Source organism: Camelus dromedarius, chromosome 3, assembly GCF_036321535.1.
Source record: "Camelus dromedarius isolate mCamDro1 chromosome 3, mCamDro1.pat, whole genome shotgun sequence".
Classification (NCBI taxonomy): Eukaryota; Metazoa; Chordata; class Mammalia; order Artiodactyla; family Camelidae; genus Camelus; species Camelus dromedarius.
This window is the reverse complement of record NC_087438.1, coordinates 6336321-6354618: the sequence shown is the minus strand read 5'-3', so window position 1 is coordinate 6354618 and position 18298 is coordinate 6336321. Positions and strand designations below refer to the sequence as shown.

Here is an 18298-nt window from a genome sequence, read left to right as displayed (position 1 = left end):
ACGGTCCTCTCTCTCCTGTCTCTTCTTATAAGGGCACCGATCCCATCATGGGGCTCCATCCTCTTGACCTGGTCACCTCCCAAAGTCCTGACCTCCAAATGTCATTGCTTTGATGATTAGGGCTTTGACATGACATTTGGGAGGACACACACTCAGTCCACAGCAATGAGCAACTTGTTCTATTACTATTTAAAACATGCCCACTGGATTAAAATATTTGATGATTTCTATTGCAAACAACATGTTCAAACAGAATCTAAATCAAAATAAAACAGACCAGTTTATGGAAATGTAGTTTGGTGCAGCCATTATGGAAAACAGTATGGAGATTCCTTAAAAAACTAAAAATAGACTTACCATATACTCCAGCAATCCCACTCTTGGGCATATATCTGGAGGGAATTCTAATTTGAAAAGATACATGCACCTCAGTGTTCATAGAAGCACTATTTGTAACAGCCAAGACATGCAAGCAACCTAAATGTCTGTCTATGGATGAGTGGATAAAGAAGTTGTGGTGTAATTATACAATGGAATACTACTCAGTTGTAAGAAAGAACAAAATAATGCCATCTGCAGCAACGTATATGGACCTGGAGATCATCATTCTAAGTGAAGTAAACCAGAAGGAGAAAGAAAAAAACCGTATATCACTTATATGTGGAATCTAAAAAGATACAGGTGAACTTATATATAAAACAGGAACAGACTCATAAACATAGAAAACAAACTTATGGTCACCAGAGGGGAGGCGGGTAGGGAGGGATAAATTTGGAGTTCAAGATTTGTAGATACTGACTACGATATATAAAGTAGATAAATAACAAGTTTATACTGTAGAGCACAGGGAACTATGTTCGATATCTTGTAGTAACCCTATAATGAAAAGTAATATGAAGACGAATACATGTATGTTCATGTATGACTGAAGCATTGTGCTGCCCACCAGAAATGGACACAACATGGTAAAAAAACAAATATACTTCAATAAATGAATGAATGAATAAATAAATAATAAATAAATAAAGCAGACCAACTTAGATAAATGAAAGATCTGAGGTGAAATTATGGTCAAGGTCTGTGGCCTTTAGGCCGTGCAGCCTTCCGGAAACATGCTTGCCCGGGTCAGTTCTGCGTGCGTTCATGACTGGGCTCCTGCCCTTCCCTCACGTCCCCCTCTCCCACCCCTTCCTTCGCTCAGGCTGCAGGAGCTTCCTGGCCCTCTGATCCTGTCTCTATGTTTGCAGATCTGATTCTGATAATGGTATACCACAAGCCCTCCAGCAAACATGCCCTACCCAGATTCACTTTTTTGTTCTGCAGACCTGATTTTTTGCCTTTGTGTTAGTCCACTGCCTATGGACAAATTCAGTCATGGCATATACAGCAAGATGCTACTAACTCAGATCCCACGCTGGGGTTACAGGAGAAGACGCCATGCATGGAACTCTTCTGCAGTTTCCACGCCTCGCAAGTCAGGTTGTTAAACTCAAGGCGAAGGGGAGTTTGCAGTGAGTGAAGATCCCTTCAGGGAAACAACCGTGGGTACATGGCGTCCTAAAGAGAGCCCTGACCCCAGCCCTATTCAAAGACTTGGGGCAAACGCACAGAGGATTATCCTGGTGGCTGGATATGTAGATGGTGTTTAAGTTTGTTTAGACTAGCTTGATGGTTCTAACTTGAGGACCTCTATAAATTACAAATTCCATGTCACATCCAGGTTCTAGATCTTTTCATTTATCTCTTATAGCACTGATTAATACTTCTTGAAGGAAATATCTTCTTTTGCAAGTTTTAATTCAGAATAAGATTTAGCTTTAAAGGATATCATTTTTAATGATCCAGCAGACAGATTTCTCCTTTACATCTAAGGCATTGAAATGTGAAAATGGAATATTAGAAAAACTATCCCAAAAAATGCAGATCCATTTTAGCTAAACCTGCTAAGCACTGAACAACTCCCGAGAAGTAACGGTGACAAAGATTACAGAATGTGACTTTTAAAATTCAAAATTCAGTATGGCCTTCTGTTTTCATCTGGCTCTAGTAGAGTTCCATCAAGGCAAACCTTGGAGACATTTCTTAGGAAAGCTGGTATTGAGCACACGTGGCTGCATCCTTACCGTCCAATTGCACACGCTGTAAGCACTCAGCTGGTAGAGCATGGGTGTAACGTCCACAAGCAATGAAGCCAGGATACTTCCTTCTGTGCTAATTAAATCAGTTTGAGAGCTTGGGTTTGGGAATCCGGTTTGGTTATACCTTTATTTTATCTCACCTGGACTTTACTTGAATAAACACAAATTGGAGAACACCTGCCAATGGCCATTTGAAAGCTGGTTAATTTTATTTGTCAGTATGATCTAAAAATCGAAGTGAAGTAGACTTCCGATACTGGTGAGGTTCACGGTGCTTCTTGCAGCTCGAATGGCACTTCCCTGCTGGCCGTCACCCCGCTGAGTCGAACTGCCTTTCCCAGACACCTTCTGGGTCCTTCTCCCTGCTACTCCCATCTCTCTCCTTGGAAATCCAGCCAGGGTGAGGCGTATTGTCTGGTCTATGACTGTGCTGATACTTTGTAAGTTATTCCTTTGAAGGTCTTCTCAGGGCAGGAGGCAAAATGGCAAATGGTAACTCCTTTTCCGAGTGGAGTTCTGTAAGTGACGGAATCTTATATGCAAATAGTTGCTCAGTTCTCTCTACAAAGATAGGATCAGCATCGCAGGGGATCTTGGTTTGTGGAACACCATCTCCTCTGGCTCCTCACCTCCCTCTGTGGTCCTCCTCTGCTTCCTTCCTCCATGTAGTCTGCCTGCCCCTCCCGTGAGGCTGTTGCTCTGCTCTGCCCTTGCTATGGCTGTTCTAATTCTCTGTTGCCTCCCTGGAAATACCATTCAGCTTCAAGGCTTCTACTGTTCTTTCTAGGATGAAATATATTACTTTATTTTCACTTGGCTTCCATTGCAGTGCATTACAGATCTGCTGCTTCTCTGGTCTTCTCTCTCGCTCTTACTCAGATACCCCATCCTGTAGGCTTGAACCCTCTGCCACCTCTACTAACCATTTATTTCAATTGTTCCATGAATACTTATTCCCTTAATTCAAACCTTTATTATTTCTAAAGTACCATTTTAGACCAGTGTTGGTTCAACGAGAACATGGATAAGACTCACCTGGAGGGCATGTGCAATACAGGGTCCAAAACCCAAAATCATGAGATGCTGAGTCAGTCCGGAGAGTGGTTGTTCCTAACAGGATCCCAGGTCAACTCAGTGCTGGGCATTTCTGGACCATATTCAAGTAGGGCTGCTCCAGAGGAAATAATGATTTTTTTTTAACGTAGAATCGTCTCCGTGTAATGAATGTACCTTGCCTCTCCCTGTGGTTGAGCCCTGACATCATTGTGATTGATTTCTAATCATTTGTGATGCAGACATAAAGTCTGTTTACCCACCCTGGGCCCAGCAGACATGTTTACAATTCATCTCAGTCGTTGATGGTGTGATTTGCTAACTAGTTAGCCAAACAGGTGTGACTTGATTTGAAAGAAAATGTTTTAAGGCGCAGCAAGCCAATACAGAGTGATTAAAATATATCAGGCTAAAAAAAAAAGCGTCAGAAATTATAGCTAATGGAGCTTGGTGGTCTGGGCAGGGGCAGGCAGAGGTATCGAGGATGATTGCCCTGAAACAAAAGAATTGTGTCTGCACATTTCAAACACACCATGTTTGAGGAATATTGACTCAGAATAAATGAACACTAGATGTAGTCAGGTTATGTTTTAAATGGCAAAAATAAAGAATTATTTAGGCATTCAGGAGGGAAAATATCTCCAAATGGAAAAAATAAAATTAGGTGGTCCCAGAATACTCCCCAGGTGCATAAATCCATGAAACGTGGACTAAAATATTCTGAAAAAAAGAAAATATGAATCAAGAGTATTATATTCAACCAGAAATAAGGAGAACAGGCAAACATTCCCCAAAATGAAAATCTCAGGCAGTAGAACAAATAGCAGGGGTGTCTTTTACAAACACAAAACAAGACTAATCACTGGCGAGATTCAGTCAACAAACGATGAAGAAGCTTTGAGAAAGAAAGGAAAACAAAACAAAACAATAGTGGAACACTCAATACCAGATTTCAGGTAAAACAATGTATATAAAAATTGGAGGGAAATTGAATGTGACTCAAGCATTTTATTCTAGGCTAATCTTCCCTTCAAAGAGAAAAGTACATGGAGAATTTAGGGCTATAGTGTCTGTGATTTCTTACTTTCAAAAGAGAAAACCTTGATTTCTGGTCAAAGAAGAAAATCAGAATAGAAATCTCAGGAAAGAAGCCATGGAAAAGGGATGGGTGGCGAGCTGAGTATCCGTGCTAATTTCAGATGAAAGAAGAATTAAGGCGTCCCACAGAACAGGAAGGGCTCTGCGAGCTGGTGGAGCAAAGTGTGCCGGGAAAACTTAAAGACGGTACACGGACTGGACGTGTCTTCAGCACTTCCTCAGGTTTTCTGGGCCTTCCTTGCTCCTGGACCCTCAGCCGTTTCCTCTGTCTCAGCTGCCACCTGGGCTGACAGATTCCTAGGCAGGACCAGCGTCTTCCAATTGATGCCAACTCCTGGTGGCCAGGCCCTCCTGCCACTTCTGGATGTGGATAAGACCTCACATCGCTGGCCTGGGATGTAGCTTCTCAAGCAGATGCTAAAGGGTCCGGGAGGTGCAACCCGGAAGTGCAGGGGGTTGTGCGACCTGTGAGGCGAGCTTCAGCCAACGCGAGGCGGGACATGGGAAGGAACCAGCTAATAAATTTCCTTTTTTTTTTTTTTTTTTTTCCGCTCCGATGGGCTGTTGAGGACAAGGTTCTCCAGGGAGCCAAGCAGATGTCTCTTTGTGGCTCAGCATATAGGCATGGCCCGTGGTGACCCCTCACATGGCATGACCCCACCCTTTCCCGCTCCGCTTCTTCCCTCACTCACGCAGCCCTGGGATTGTACCCCTAACAATGCATCAGTTTGTAATCCTTGCTTCGCGTTCTACTTTCTAAGCAAGCTCACTGAGGAAGAATGCACCCAAACCCGCAGAGTCCCAGGGCTACTAATGAAGGCAGGGATGGATGAGACATGCTCTGTAGACCATTAAGATTTTAATCCAAGTATAGTAATAATAATAATAATAATAATACCAAGAGGAATAGAGTCTGTAGATGTAATGAGATAAAATTAAGTTGTACTGGAGTTGAGCGGATGCTTAATCCAGCATGACTGCTGTTCTTATAAGAAGAGGAGAGACACACAGGAGAATGACATGGACCAACAAAGGCAGAGACTGGAGTCATGTCGCTGCCAGCCAGCGAGCCCCAGGGATGGGCGGCCACCACCAGAAGCTGGGAAGAGGCAAGGAAGGCTTGTACCCAGAGTCTCAAGGGAGCATGGCCTGGCCGACACCTCGCTCTCAGGCTTCTAGCCCCCAGAACTGTGAGCTGATAAATGCATGCTGCTTTAAGCCATCCCGGAGATGGTATTTCATTATATGAGCCCCCGGACATGAATCCGCCTGGTGTACTCTCACTTTGCATCGGACCTTGCAGCCAGATTTGAAGCGTAGCCCGGCTTTCTCCTGCTCCCCTGACATTTCTCAGTGCCCTGAACTCAATGAACAAAATTAGTGCTTCACTATAACTTTATGTCAGGCCCAATTAAAATGAAAAGTCTACTGTTGAATCCAATTTAATATATGCCAAACCACTTAAAATGGTATTAAAAACAATTAATTGTTTTGTTTTACTAAATATAGGCATATTAATTCCTATTTTTTAATGTGCTTTGTTATTAAACATGTTTTCTGAATAATTTTATTACTTTATGCCTAGTTCCCCAACCACAGAGAAAATCTGAAGTTATATGCTACAAACTAGAAAATACCTCAGTTTACGCTAAATTGATGCAATCCACTTCTGTCCTTATGGAGGGGCCGATTTCCGATTTCACTGTTCTCTTCTCCGTCTGCTTTCTCTCTCCTTTCTTTCTTTGTTTTAGACCCATGTAAATCATTCATTCTTTCTCTTTCATGCTTCATATGGTTAGTATTGATTGAAAGTTGGCCCAAGCAATAAAACATTGCAGTCTGTGGACAGAAGAAATACAAACCATTTCTCTTTATCTCATCTTTTCATATAAATCCTGCCCGATGTGCATTTTAGATATAACACCGTTGGGTGTCAGGGAAGGTACTGGAGGTTAAGCCCAAGAGTCTCCTGTTCCCAGGCCTGGAGTCCTTCCTGTTTATACAAAAATATAGTTAATATAGTATTGTTTCTGTGTGAAACGACATCCAAACTCCGAAGAGGTTTTATTTATGTCCACCCAATATCCCAAGTTTTCTTGTTTTGTGAATTATAGATCTCCGCTTCTGCAGGGAAACCTTCAAACCACTTACTATGAAAATTTTATGAGGAGAGTCCTCACGTAGAGCACCAATTACTGGAATGCATAATTTAGGGTATGTTTTTGCAGACCCTTTTATCCTGAAAATTCAGTTATGAGAAGGCTCACTTGTCTGCTGATTTGATGATGAACCTGCAAGTGTTATTACAAAAGGATTGTTCTAGTTGACCTTACGAACAAAGGTCTCCGTAGGTAGTGAAACTCCCAGATAGATGGCTAGTCCATCGTCACTCATTTCATCGGCTGTGACAAAATGCATTAATGCATTGTAGTTATTACCCACGCTTGCTAACTACTTATTTTCATACAAAACCTGTTAAGAGGGATATTATGCATATATATGTGTGTGTGTGTGTGTGTACACTTAACAGTTTATATATAATCTTAGCAGTTTCAAACAACTTACATTTATATTCATGCAGTTTCCATGGGCTGGTAGCCTGGGCTTAGCTGCTCAGGGTCTCACCAGGCTGCAATAAAGCTGTTAGGTAGGGCTGCAGTCTCACCCGAAGGCTTGACTGGTGAAGAATCTACACACAAGCTCATTTAGATTGTTGGCAGAGTTCATTTCTTCGTGGCTGTGTGACTGACAGCAACAGGGTTTTGCCGGCTCTTGGCAGAGGCCTCCTGGATGCCCTACAGGCTGTTGGCAGTTCCTTCCCCCACCCAGTCTTCTCCAACATAACCATTTACTCCACCCATCATGCAAAGAGCCTTTCTTCTCAGGGAGGTTCCTGTCCCTCTTTTAAGGGCTTTCGCCTGATTGAGTCAGGACTACAAAGCATCATCCCACTTAATTAACTCAAAATCAACTTATTTGGGCTCGTGATGACACCTGCAGCGTCTCTTCACTGTTGCGATGCAATGTGACTTAATCACTGGAGGGACATACCATCATGACTGGTGAGGTCACTCAACAAAAGGGGTATCTAATTATGGGACCACCTTAGAAATTTGCTACCACAGGAGGCCTCATGCACCCCATCCCACACCTGCTACCCACCTCTGCCAAACAAAGAACCAAACAAAAAAATCTCTCAATGTAAGTTTCAGTTAATTTCAATTTCTATTAAATACAAAATGTTCCCCTTTGGGGCAAACATCTACCCCTGCACTTCTTAGGGCTGTTCATATTCAAAGGGGAAACCAGCCCTCGCTCTCGTTTGAGCTGCCCAGGGCATTGATTGTTCTGTGCCCTATTATCTAGACCTGCCTGAAGTGCTTGTGGCAGAAGGAAGTCATTTTTCATTGGCTCCAGGGCTCCATGAGCTAATGTCTGCGTCGGGAAAAAAAATCAATAATGTGGAAATGGAAGGCAGGGGGCAAATGCCATGTATTTTATGACACTTAACAGATAATTTCCTCACAAACCAAAAACAAATAAGAAAAAAAAAATCTTACAAGATAAAAATGGAAGAGCCATCACCATCTCTGCCTGCACCCCTCCAGCCATCTCTGTCTCCTTCCTCTCTTTGCACTGTGACCTTGAGGGCGGTCTTTTCCTGATCATAGAGTTGAGCACAGGCCTTGTTGGGAAAATCTTCCTAATGCCACTCTATGGTCAGGGAGGCGACTGCATCTCTCCCCCGGGAGGCGCGGCCTCCCTGACACCCAGTTATTCCAGGACCACTGGGGAGCATCCAGGATTCCCACAAGAAGAGACTGTCCGCTGCTCAGGTTGACTTAGAACACGAAGGATCAGGATGAAGTCTTGTGATTCCTTTGGCAATGCAAGGAACAGATTTCTAGAACTCCCTCACCCCGCCACGTGACGGGTAAGCTTTAAAATAGTATGTGGAATTGCTGTCAACTTGCCCACCACAGTCATTCTCTAAGCTGTTAAATCAGAAAGCAAAATTCTTCTGAGTACCATAAACTCTGGAATAATTTGATTCTGTTGTGATGTGTTAACAAATTGAACCTTTGCACTAGGAAAATTCGAGTTCCACTCAGATGGCCAGAGCGCTGTCCTCGTTTACCCTTTGAAAGGAATGTTGTCTTCAGAATAAATCTTTCTGTAATGATTTCATCTAACTTACAGGGCATGGTAATAGGGGCTTTGCAAAGGTGTCAGGTTGCTTGGGCCAAAGTGGAACCACATCTGATTACAGCAGCAAATGACTTGCAGGATTGTTTATGCCTTGGCTTTGAACATCTACCTTTTTCATTCTTTGTCCAAGTAACTTTCCACCATCCTTGCTGGCTTGTGTATATATCCCTTGCCTGGCAATGATGACCAGTCATGACTAAGCAGAGTTCAGCGTCGGCCTCTAGGTAATTAAATTCTAAAGCAGACAGCAGCGCACTCAGAAGGACGAGGAAAGAATAAGTGCAATCTAGGGCTTGATGAATATCACTGCCGGTGACATTACATATGGGCTTCCTTCCAGAAGTCGTTACACAGCAGAGTGACTGGAAGAAAAAAATCCCATCATTTCTTTGTAAATAAGCTTTTTCAGAGGAGATGTGGGTAGAGAAATCCCTTAGTGCAAAAGGAAGAGATTTGACAGACCTGGGAGTAAGAGTGCTAAGGTACAAGGAACAAGGTGTAACTATTAATATTGTAGTTCCCACCTGGAGCCCATTAGAGGAAGTGGGTGCTCCCCAAATCGTAGTGGTAAAGTAACACAGGTGGAAGGAATTAATCCTTCCACCAGGAGGCCTGCAGCAAGCTGTGATTGGGGTAAACAGCCTGACGGCGGTGCGATTATGGACAGTGCACGTCTGTCTGCAAACAAACCTGCGCTGGATGTGGGGACATCATATTTGTCATCTGCAGAGATGTCAACATCAGAATTTCTTTTGTTTCTTGCAAAAGATTGCATAAGTGATTAAAAAGCTGTCCAATTGTTTGTTGCCTTATAATATTTTCATCTCCCTTCCCTTTCTGAAACATAGAAATGGGTAAATTGATGTTCTTAAATAGGGCATTTTATGGTCTTTAAATAGAATCATCTTTCCAAAAAGATTCTGCAAAGGTTCTTATTAAGGAAACGTACAGTTCTCATTCGTTTAAGAATAGGATGATGTTTTAAGCCAATGTCCTTAGAGGCAAATGCTGTTCCTACTTGATCATATCTTACTTACCTGTTGGATATGTAAGTATTTCCTCCAAGAAACTGAAGATGTGACTTTTAATAAAGAAACCTTGTATGAAGAATCAAGGCAGCCCAGTGTATCCAGAGGAGCCTTAATTCAAAAAGGTACATGCACCCCAATATTCATAGCAGCACTATTTACAATAGCCAAGACATGGAAACAGCCTAAATGTCCATCAACAGAGGACTGGATAAAGAAGTTGTGGTATATTTATACAACAGAATACTTCTTAGCCATAAAAAATAAAATAGTGCCATTTGCAGCAACATGGATGGACCTGGAGATTATCATTCTAAGTGAAGTAAGTCAGAAAGAGAAAGAAAAATACCAAATGATATCACTTATATGTGGAATCTTAAAAAAAAAAAAACCCACAAATGAACTTATTTACAAAATAGAAACAGACTCACAGACATAGAAAACAAATGTATAGTTGAGAGGAAAGGGGGTGGGAAGGGATAAATTGGGAGTTTGAGATTTGCAGATACTGATATATGTAATGTAGATAAACAAGTTCATACTGTAGAGCACAGGGAACTATATTCAATATCTTGTAGTAACTTATGGTGAAAAAGAATATGAAAACAAATATATGTATGTTCATGTATGACTGAAGCATGATGCTGTACACCAGAAATTGACACAACATTGTAAATTGACTATACTTCAATAAATATATATATACAAAAAAAAAAAAAAAAGAATCAAGGCAGCCCAAACCTAGCCAACCCCTAAAGTCAAGACTATCTGAAATTATCATTACGTACGAAGTTACTCTTGTAGACCAAAGAAGAATGAATGTGAAGGAAAAAAGTTCCTTCTCCTGCTGTGCATTGGCTGATAGCGCTGAATAAATAGGTTGCTGAAAAGCAGAGAGCCATCCTTCCATCTGTCCATCCAGCCTTTCTCCTCATCATCCAGCCCCATTGTCATTATGTTAACTAAGCCCAAATAGGAAAGAGAGAAGAAAAAAGATCTGAGCTGTTTCACCCTTTGAGAGCATTAAATGCAAGTTAATTAACTTTCCGGCCATGTGAATAATTATCATTTTTTGGATTTCTGAAGGCGGCAAAAGCTTAACTCTGTTTGAATTTTTTAAAGCATTTTGAGATTAAAACAATGTTAAGAGGGCAGTTCTTGTGATCTATTTTTAGTCTAATCTTGCACTCCAACTGAGTATAATGAAGCTGATTAAATATGTAATTTTTTTTGTTTGAGGGATTAAACTTGAGTGCAGAAAGAGGAAAAGAAAATTTGCTCAAGAAAGAAGATTTCTTTAACTAGAAAATATGTGTTAAGCATTGTTGGCCATGTGAGGTTAAAATATTGAGAATCAGCTACAACTAGTAAAAGTTCTTGGCAGTGATCCTCCGTTAAGACCAGTCGTTGTTGATTGTCACACCCCCAAGAACAGGTATGAGGGTTTAGAGCCCTCAATTTTCATGTAGCTGTGTTAATCATAAAAATTTCAATAATTGCCTAAATACTCAAAAACTCATACACTTACGAAATTTTTAAATAATTTAAAAAAAAATTGTCACCGGTAGTATTGAAAGTGATCTCAAAACTTCATTATCAGTCAGGCATTTCATGTAGATCTTCATTGATATAATCACTTAAGTTTTTAAAATCTGAGCTTGACCGACCGTAGCAAAAGAACACTGATTGCAAGTGAAAGGTAAATGCAAGCACAGAGGGCTTGACTTGTCCTCGGTAAAAGGGGTCTTTAACAGGCAATCTTCACAGTGAGCTAATGCTCTTTGGGTTGAACTATAACGTTTCCTTTCAATTAGAAATTGTATTGATTACACAGTGTTGGCTTTTTAAAAATATTTGTGGGCTGCGTTAGTTTCTCTCTGCGTGGACCAGATAACAGCCAGTTGTCCTGGTATTTATTGAACTGCTGACCTGTGAATGATTCCCCTGCAGCTTGGCTTCAAGACCCTCTAACTTTCAAAGCTAGGGTCCCTTAACCTGCACCTTTGGACCCTCAGATTCTGAGGCCTTCCTGCCTTGAGCACCGAGTGTTCCAGGAACATGAGGGCTTGGTCCCAGGGCCAGCTCATCTTGCCCTGGCTGGGCACTGATCTCTCACCCACTTTTGGTGCTTCGGCCTCTGACATCTTCTCTTGTGGCCTGCGATTCTCCCGTGTCTGAGTTTTGCCCCGTCCTCTCTGACACATCCCCATCCCGGAAGTCAGAGGGCCTGGTTGGGGAAGGCTTGGGAGGATGTTCCAGGGAGAAGTGCAGACTATGGCAAACCGGGGTGTTCTGAAAGGTGAGAATTTAGATCAGCTGGAGTTGTGGGTAGAGAGACAGGAGGTGAAGCTAAAATGTAAGACGTGGCAGATTGAAAATTTTATCCTAACAAATGAAAAAGGGTTTCAGATGCATGAACAGATTTGAGCCAAAGGAGAGACAGCTCAGTCTGGGATACAGTTACATGTGTAGCTCTGACAGTCAGTTAGAAATCCTTCCTTAAAGCTAAAGAGAAAGGTTTGAGTCAGTAATGGAGACCTCGGATTGGCTTTGAAGCGATAGGAATGGATGAGATCATACTTGAAAAAAAAATGTGGAAAGTCAAGCTATCAAATAGCCTGGAATCTCAGCCAAGAGTTCATAATTAGTGTAATGCAGCAATTCAGAAAAAAATGACCAAATAATTGTCTTGTTCCATTGACTAGATCGAGCTCTCTTTTTTCTTTTAAATTATTGTTGCAAAAGCACAGAAGTGCTTAGGGTGGATTTTTCTCCGCCGTCTCAGTCCACCCCTAATGGAATCAGACACAGGATAAATTTCACCACTGGGGGCGAGAGGTGATTTAGACTCTGTGTTCCTGCCTGGTGGCTGCCAGAGAATGGCTGCCAACTTTGCCAACTGGGTGGTTGCTTTGTAATTTAGATGCAATAAATCCAAGGCAAGTAATTTCCTTCTAGAAACTTGAATTGCCTCCTTAGCAGGAGGATGAGCATTAGAATTAAGCTGTGGGGCTAGCTGTGAGCTTTAGGAAAGATCCCCAGAGGATGCTACTAATTGTACTCTTGTTTTGAATGTAATATGGTTTCTTTCACAGGAAACTCCAGTGGTAAATTTCCTGTAAGCACCACCTTGTGATTCAGAGCTCTTAGAGGAGTGTTTTGTTTTTCAGTCAGGCAGTGGTGGTGGTTGTAATAGAGCCGTCATCTCCCCCTCTGCTTTATTTGTGGCCAGTACTGACAGAGGCAGGGGGCTTGCTCATTTTAGACAGAACTTGAGTAGGGCTTCTAATGTATACACTAAAAATAGTTATAAAATTATAATATCGAATTCTTACATAATGTCCCGTGCCTGCCAGGCACCGTCCAAGCCTCCTGTGTAGCTAAGCTCACTGCATGGTTCTGGCCTGTGAGCTGGGCCCCGGAGTGAAGGAGACCCAGAGATGAGTGTGACCTGGAGACAGGAGTCTAACACACTGGTCCACACACAGAACCGTGCATGTGCTCTACTTGAGCACCTACTGTGTGCCAGGCACTGTTCTAGATGCCAGTGAGATCCCAGTGAATAAGACAGGCCCCCCAGCACCTGACTCCCTGGAACGTATATGCCGAGGGTGAGGATACAGGAATATGGTTTAAATTAATACTTTGGGATGAAAGAATGTTGCATATAATTTATGACTAGGACATTTAAGCTGGCTAGCATATCCTTTTTGAGAAAAAAAGTAAGCCATTAGTTGAGTCTGATGAACGGAGTTAATTAAAATCTCCTTTTTGAGCATACACTAGCCAAGGAGGGCTGTTTTCTTCTCTTAATTCCCCTTTACTATATAAATGGGATGCTGGGCTCCCAGTGCCAAGACCAATTTAATTCATTTGCTCAATTATGGGTTAAAAGAAAGAACTTTCGAAACATTAGCTGTCTGCCACTTTGGAGTAACAACGGGCTGAATTGATGAACTTTGCGTAATGATCTGTTGCTATGGCAACGTGCTGCCCAGTGAGTGGAAGAGGGCATTTCATCATTACCTCGCTGATAAATGCTTGGAACAGTAAGGGGTGCAAATACAAAAGGTTTCCTTTTACTCTGCAGTAACTCTGGGTCCATGAGACAAACACTAAAAATGTCTCTCGGATACAGCAACAGAGCATCAGAGGCAAATGCACAATTGGAAATAAAGGAATTTAGCTGCTCCGTTTAGTGGCCCTGCCACAAGCAACTGTCATCAGAATTGCCACCTGGTCTGCTCACAAGTTTAATTTCAATGCTGGATTCAGCACACGGCCAGCCGAATCATAAACATCCCTTTAAAATACAACAAAACTTAGAAAAGTAATAAGAGGAACACGGAGTCAAGATAAAAGATGTGTCCGCCCAAGGCTTTGCAGCAATCGTACATTTTTAGATCCCATTTTCCGGAGCTAGCCCTCTGTTTCCTGGTGTGACTTTTTCTTTTCTTAAGACGAAAATTTTATATCTATCAAATCTGGTACAATCCCACCCTCCGAAGTGTTTTATTGCAACTTAGAGGAAATATGTATTTATTCTGTGTTTTGGCAGTGCTTTGGGCTGCTGTTCTCAAGAAAAATTAATTTCTCTGGGCCTTTTTCATCGTTCAGGGTTCTCAAGTTCATTAGCATTGAAGCCACTATACTCATAGGGCATAATGACTTTCACTTTAAATATCGTTTCATTGTTCAAGCTTTAATGAGCTGCAGAAGGCTGTCTGAACACATACAAGTACGAAAAATAAAAAATGATTATTTTTATTCATAGCAGCAGTAAATGTTATATTGAGCTGATCATGTTTCTTTTCCTTCCCTCTCCCCCTCACCCCTTCCTTTCTGCTTTCCTTCTTTCCCAAAAAAAAAAAAAAAAAAAAAAAAGGAAGAGATTATTTTCATAAATTCCTGAAATTTCAGTGAGACTAAAATTCTTGACATCATCCAAAAAGAAATTCACTATAATCAGTGACCTTTTCCTTGGGTACTGGAAAGCTCATTTTGTTTCCTCTAATTTTACCCCAAAGATCACCAGGATTATTAGCATAAAGGTTGTGAACAAGGCTTCTGCTGTTGAATTATTTTATAATCTTTATCAAGCTGCATCAGTTTTTTACAATGTGACATGTTCTGTATCATCTCCTGCTGCTTTTATAGCTCAGAATCATATGTACAGGGGATTAAGTGAAATAAATGACAATATTTGAAAATACTAGGCTTTTACTAATAGAAATCTTATGTTGTGATCATATAAGATAAAAAGAAAATTGGCTAACATAATTTATAATGCCTTTGCATTAGAATTTGAGTCCTAATGTCTTAGGAAAGTATGGAAAAATAATTTACAGCCTAGTTTTGAAATTACTCTGAGCAAGTTATCTGGGTGACAGAATCATCCTACTCTTGACATAGGGTCCCTCTGCTAGTCTGCTCAGGCTGCCTTAACAAAGATAGCAAAGTTCTACAGATTGGGTGGATGAAACAACGGATTAGTTATCGCAGTTCTGGAGGCTAGAAGTTCGAGATCAAGGTGTTGGCAGGGTTCATTTCTTCTGAGACCTCTCCCCTTGGCTTGCAGATGAACACCTTCTAAATGTATTTTTACACGTTGGTGCACATGTCTGTGTCTTAATTTCCTCTTCTTATAAAGACACCTTTCACATTAGATTAGGAACCATCTATGTGACTTCATTTTACCTTAATTACCTCTTTAAGGGCCCTGTCTGCAAAGGCAGTCACATTCTGAGGTATTAGGAATTAAGACTTAAATGGAGGAATTTTGAAGGGTCACAATTCACCCCATGATAATCCATATCTTATTATAAGGTATATTTCATACCAAATGAGAGATTGTTATACTTGACTGTCCTTAGAAAAATATAGAACAGAATCTTGTTTATACTACTGAATCCAGGTTAGTTAGCAAACTGAACTTTGAAATGTAGAAATACCAGCTATTTTCTCCCAAAGTCAAAAACAGAGTTAATTTTCAACCACTAATAACTAAATTATGTGCCTTAGAATTCATATTGTGTAGAGCTTACGTTACACATAGGCATTGGTGGTCTAAGAGTCTTATTTTTATGGTAATTTTTTCTTTTTTGCTTAAACAAATCTTTTGTCACTTTAAACCCATTTTTAAAAAAAACTGAAATAGAATATTCTGGACATTTTTCATGAGTTTATTCTCTTATTTGCTTCCTGAGCTTATGGAAACAAGAGTCCCTAGCCTGGTAGAGAAGTCAGATCTAGCCTGGGCTCGGCACCACTTATACATTAGTTATTTGTGTAGTGAATTCTGTGATAAGACAAGCATGTCCACAAAGCACAGCTCAGTCTTTGTCTTGAATAACAACTACCTCTTTAATACACTGTTTTAGCAGTTCACCTGATCTTTTAGAGACTCACCAGCCATACTATTACTGGTACACCCTTATAGAGATTACGTATAATAATGTCCACACTTTCAAAACAAAAATAACTTAAAAAATTTAGAAACCAGCACTTGATTGATATGAAGAGGACCGAAATTTTGGCCCAATAGTCTGCCCTTTGGAACTCAACCTTTCTGGGCTTTGCTTTCCTCACCTGCACAATTCAAAATATTGTTGTAGGTCCCTTTCTACTTGAATGTCCTATGACTGCTTAAAATTTTAGTTTGGAGAACATACTAGTGGTAGATGATTTGCATTTAGAGTGGCCACACCAGTTGAGTCTCTCATTTCGTCCCCAGGGGCTTACCTTATTGGATTCAGAATATTGACTGAATTAGGAAAATGAAGGTGGCCTATATTTTTCTGTTTTTACGTCAAGTTTACATCCATGCCACTCTTTTCCTGTGCTTAATTGTGGTATAAATATATCATTGTTTTTTCCTGTTTGTACCAGATTTAATATGTCAATTATTCAGACTGTGGATGATGAAAAATCATGTCACCCTTACCATCTCTGTTTGGGAGGTCTGTTAGGGTCATTTGTTTTCTCAGAAATTTGATACAGAAGCTCTCCTCCAAAAGAGTAGGGACAAGCTTGGGCTCTAATTGGAGGAAAACTCTACAAATTAAACAAACAAAACCAGAAAGAATCTTCTTTCATGTTTGTGATTACTTTGTGGCAGTCCATAAGGTTCTGAAATAATTCGACAATAATTGCATTCAGTCTCACAGGACATCTGTGATTTTCCTGTGGGTGAATTGCCAGGGGGTGATGCCAGGTGGCCAGGTGAGATGTTAGGGACTGGGTTCTATCCCAGGGCCACACTCACTGGCTGGATAACCAAGAGCCTTCAGTTAACCTTTGAGGACATTCATCATCCTACCTGCAGTAGAAGCTCTAGTGCAAGGATTTTCAAACATTTGTGAAGATGGAACCCTGTGTTCAGTGGAAATCATATGGCAACGCTCAACATGTGAGGTGCAGTGAGATAAGTCTGTCATGTTGTGGGTCATGAGGTTGTTGCCTCTTTTGGGGTGTGATGGGCACCTGGCTCTTCAGGGCAGCACCGGGACACCTCTGTACACGTCCAAGTTGTCCAAATACCGTAGCCATACCTCCTGTGGCTGCTGGACACCTGAAATGTGGTAGTCTGAATTGAGCCCTCAATTAACTTAGTATTAAAAAAAAGAAAAAAATCTCAATAATTTTATATCAATTATATATTAATGTATTAATATTGGATTATATATTAATATATTAATAAATATTGGATTAAATATTATATTTCATATTACAATATTTTAGATACATTGGGTTAAATCCAAATTTGTAATTTAAATTTAATTCATTTGCCCTTTTTTAAAAATGTGGCTACTAGAAAATTTTTTAATTACTTAACATGGTTGTTCTATATTTTTGTTGAATGGTGCTTGTCTAGACACACTGTGTGGACTCCCGCCTCCAGGCACCAGTGCTTGGAGATTTTGTGGGGATTCAAGATATGGTTGTGTTGCTGCTTCCCCAGGTCTCATGTGCAAGTCACTTTGCTCCTGTGAAATTAGTTAGGAATGTCCTGGCATCTTTCTTTAGGACCACATTCTGCTCTAAGAATATTTTTTCATTTAGACATTTTTTAATTGTTTGCAGAAAAACACCTGCATTTTTGCTTGTTTGGTTTTGTTCTCATTTCACTTTCTCTTCCCATAAGGAGCTTGGTAACTCACTTGCTATGGGAAACGCACGTATTTTCCTCCGGATGGAGGTGGTGGATCAAGCTTCAGTGTTTCATGGATCATTTCTTGTGGTTAGAATTGTGGGGGGCAGATTTCCTATGTCTTTTTCAGGTTAACACTCCAGTCTTCTGATAAGCATTAGGTAAATGTGTCTTCCCCAGCAGTCCCTTCTAAAATTGGATTTATTACTGTTTCATGTGACAGTGTTCCAGCCTTACCTTAGTAACCATCTTATTGATGACCTTTGCTTTTTCCTTTGGTCATTTTCCTAATGGCTCACAATATTGAGGTGGAAATGAGTATCTCTCTTATTACAAGAATCCAGTTTTGCCTGTGTATTTTCTACCTGCCATCAGATGTGCCTCTGGTCTTTCATGACTTCATCAGTCACCAGCAAAAATCAATATTAGGGTTTGGATCTACAATCATCTGATGATTTGTGTCAAGGCGAGTTCTCATGTCACTGGCAAGTGCTTCAGGGAAGCCCTTTTTTTGTTCATTTTCTGGTCTGGTGATGGTGTCTTACATGGTCCTTGTTTTGGAGAGTAGTTGTCCCCTTCTCGCATTCCCAGAAATACCTCCTTTGAGGTGTATGTACAACTTC

General features: G+C 40.8%; 1 protein-coding gene across 4 annotated transcripts in view; it reads left to right on the top strand.

Annotated features, from left to right (window-relative positions):
• Positions 1–18298, top strand: part of SEMA5A (semaphorin 5A) — a 444386-nt gene that overhangs the window by 321178 nt on the left and 104910 nt on the right. The gene's annotated exons all lie outside the window — the stretch shown is intronic.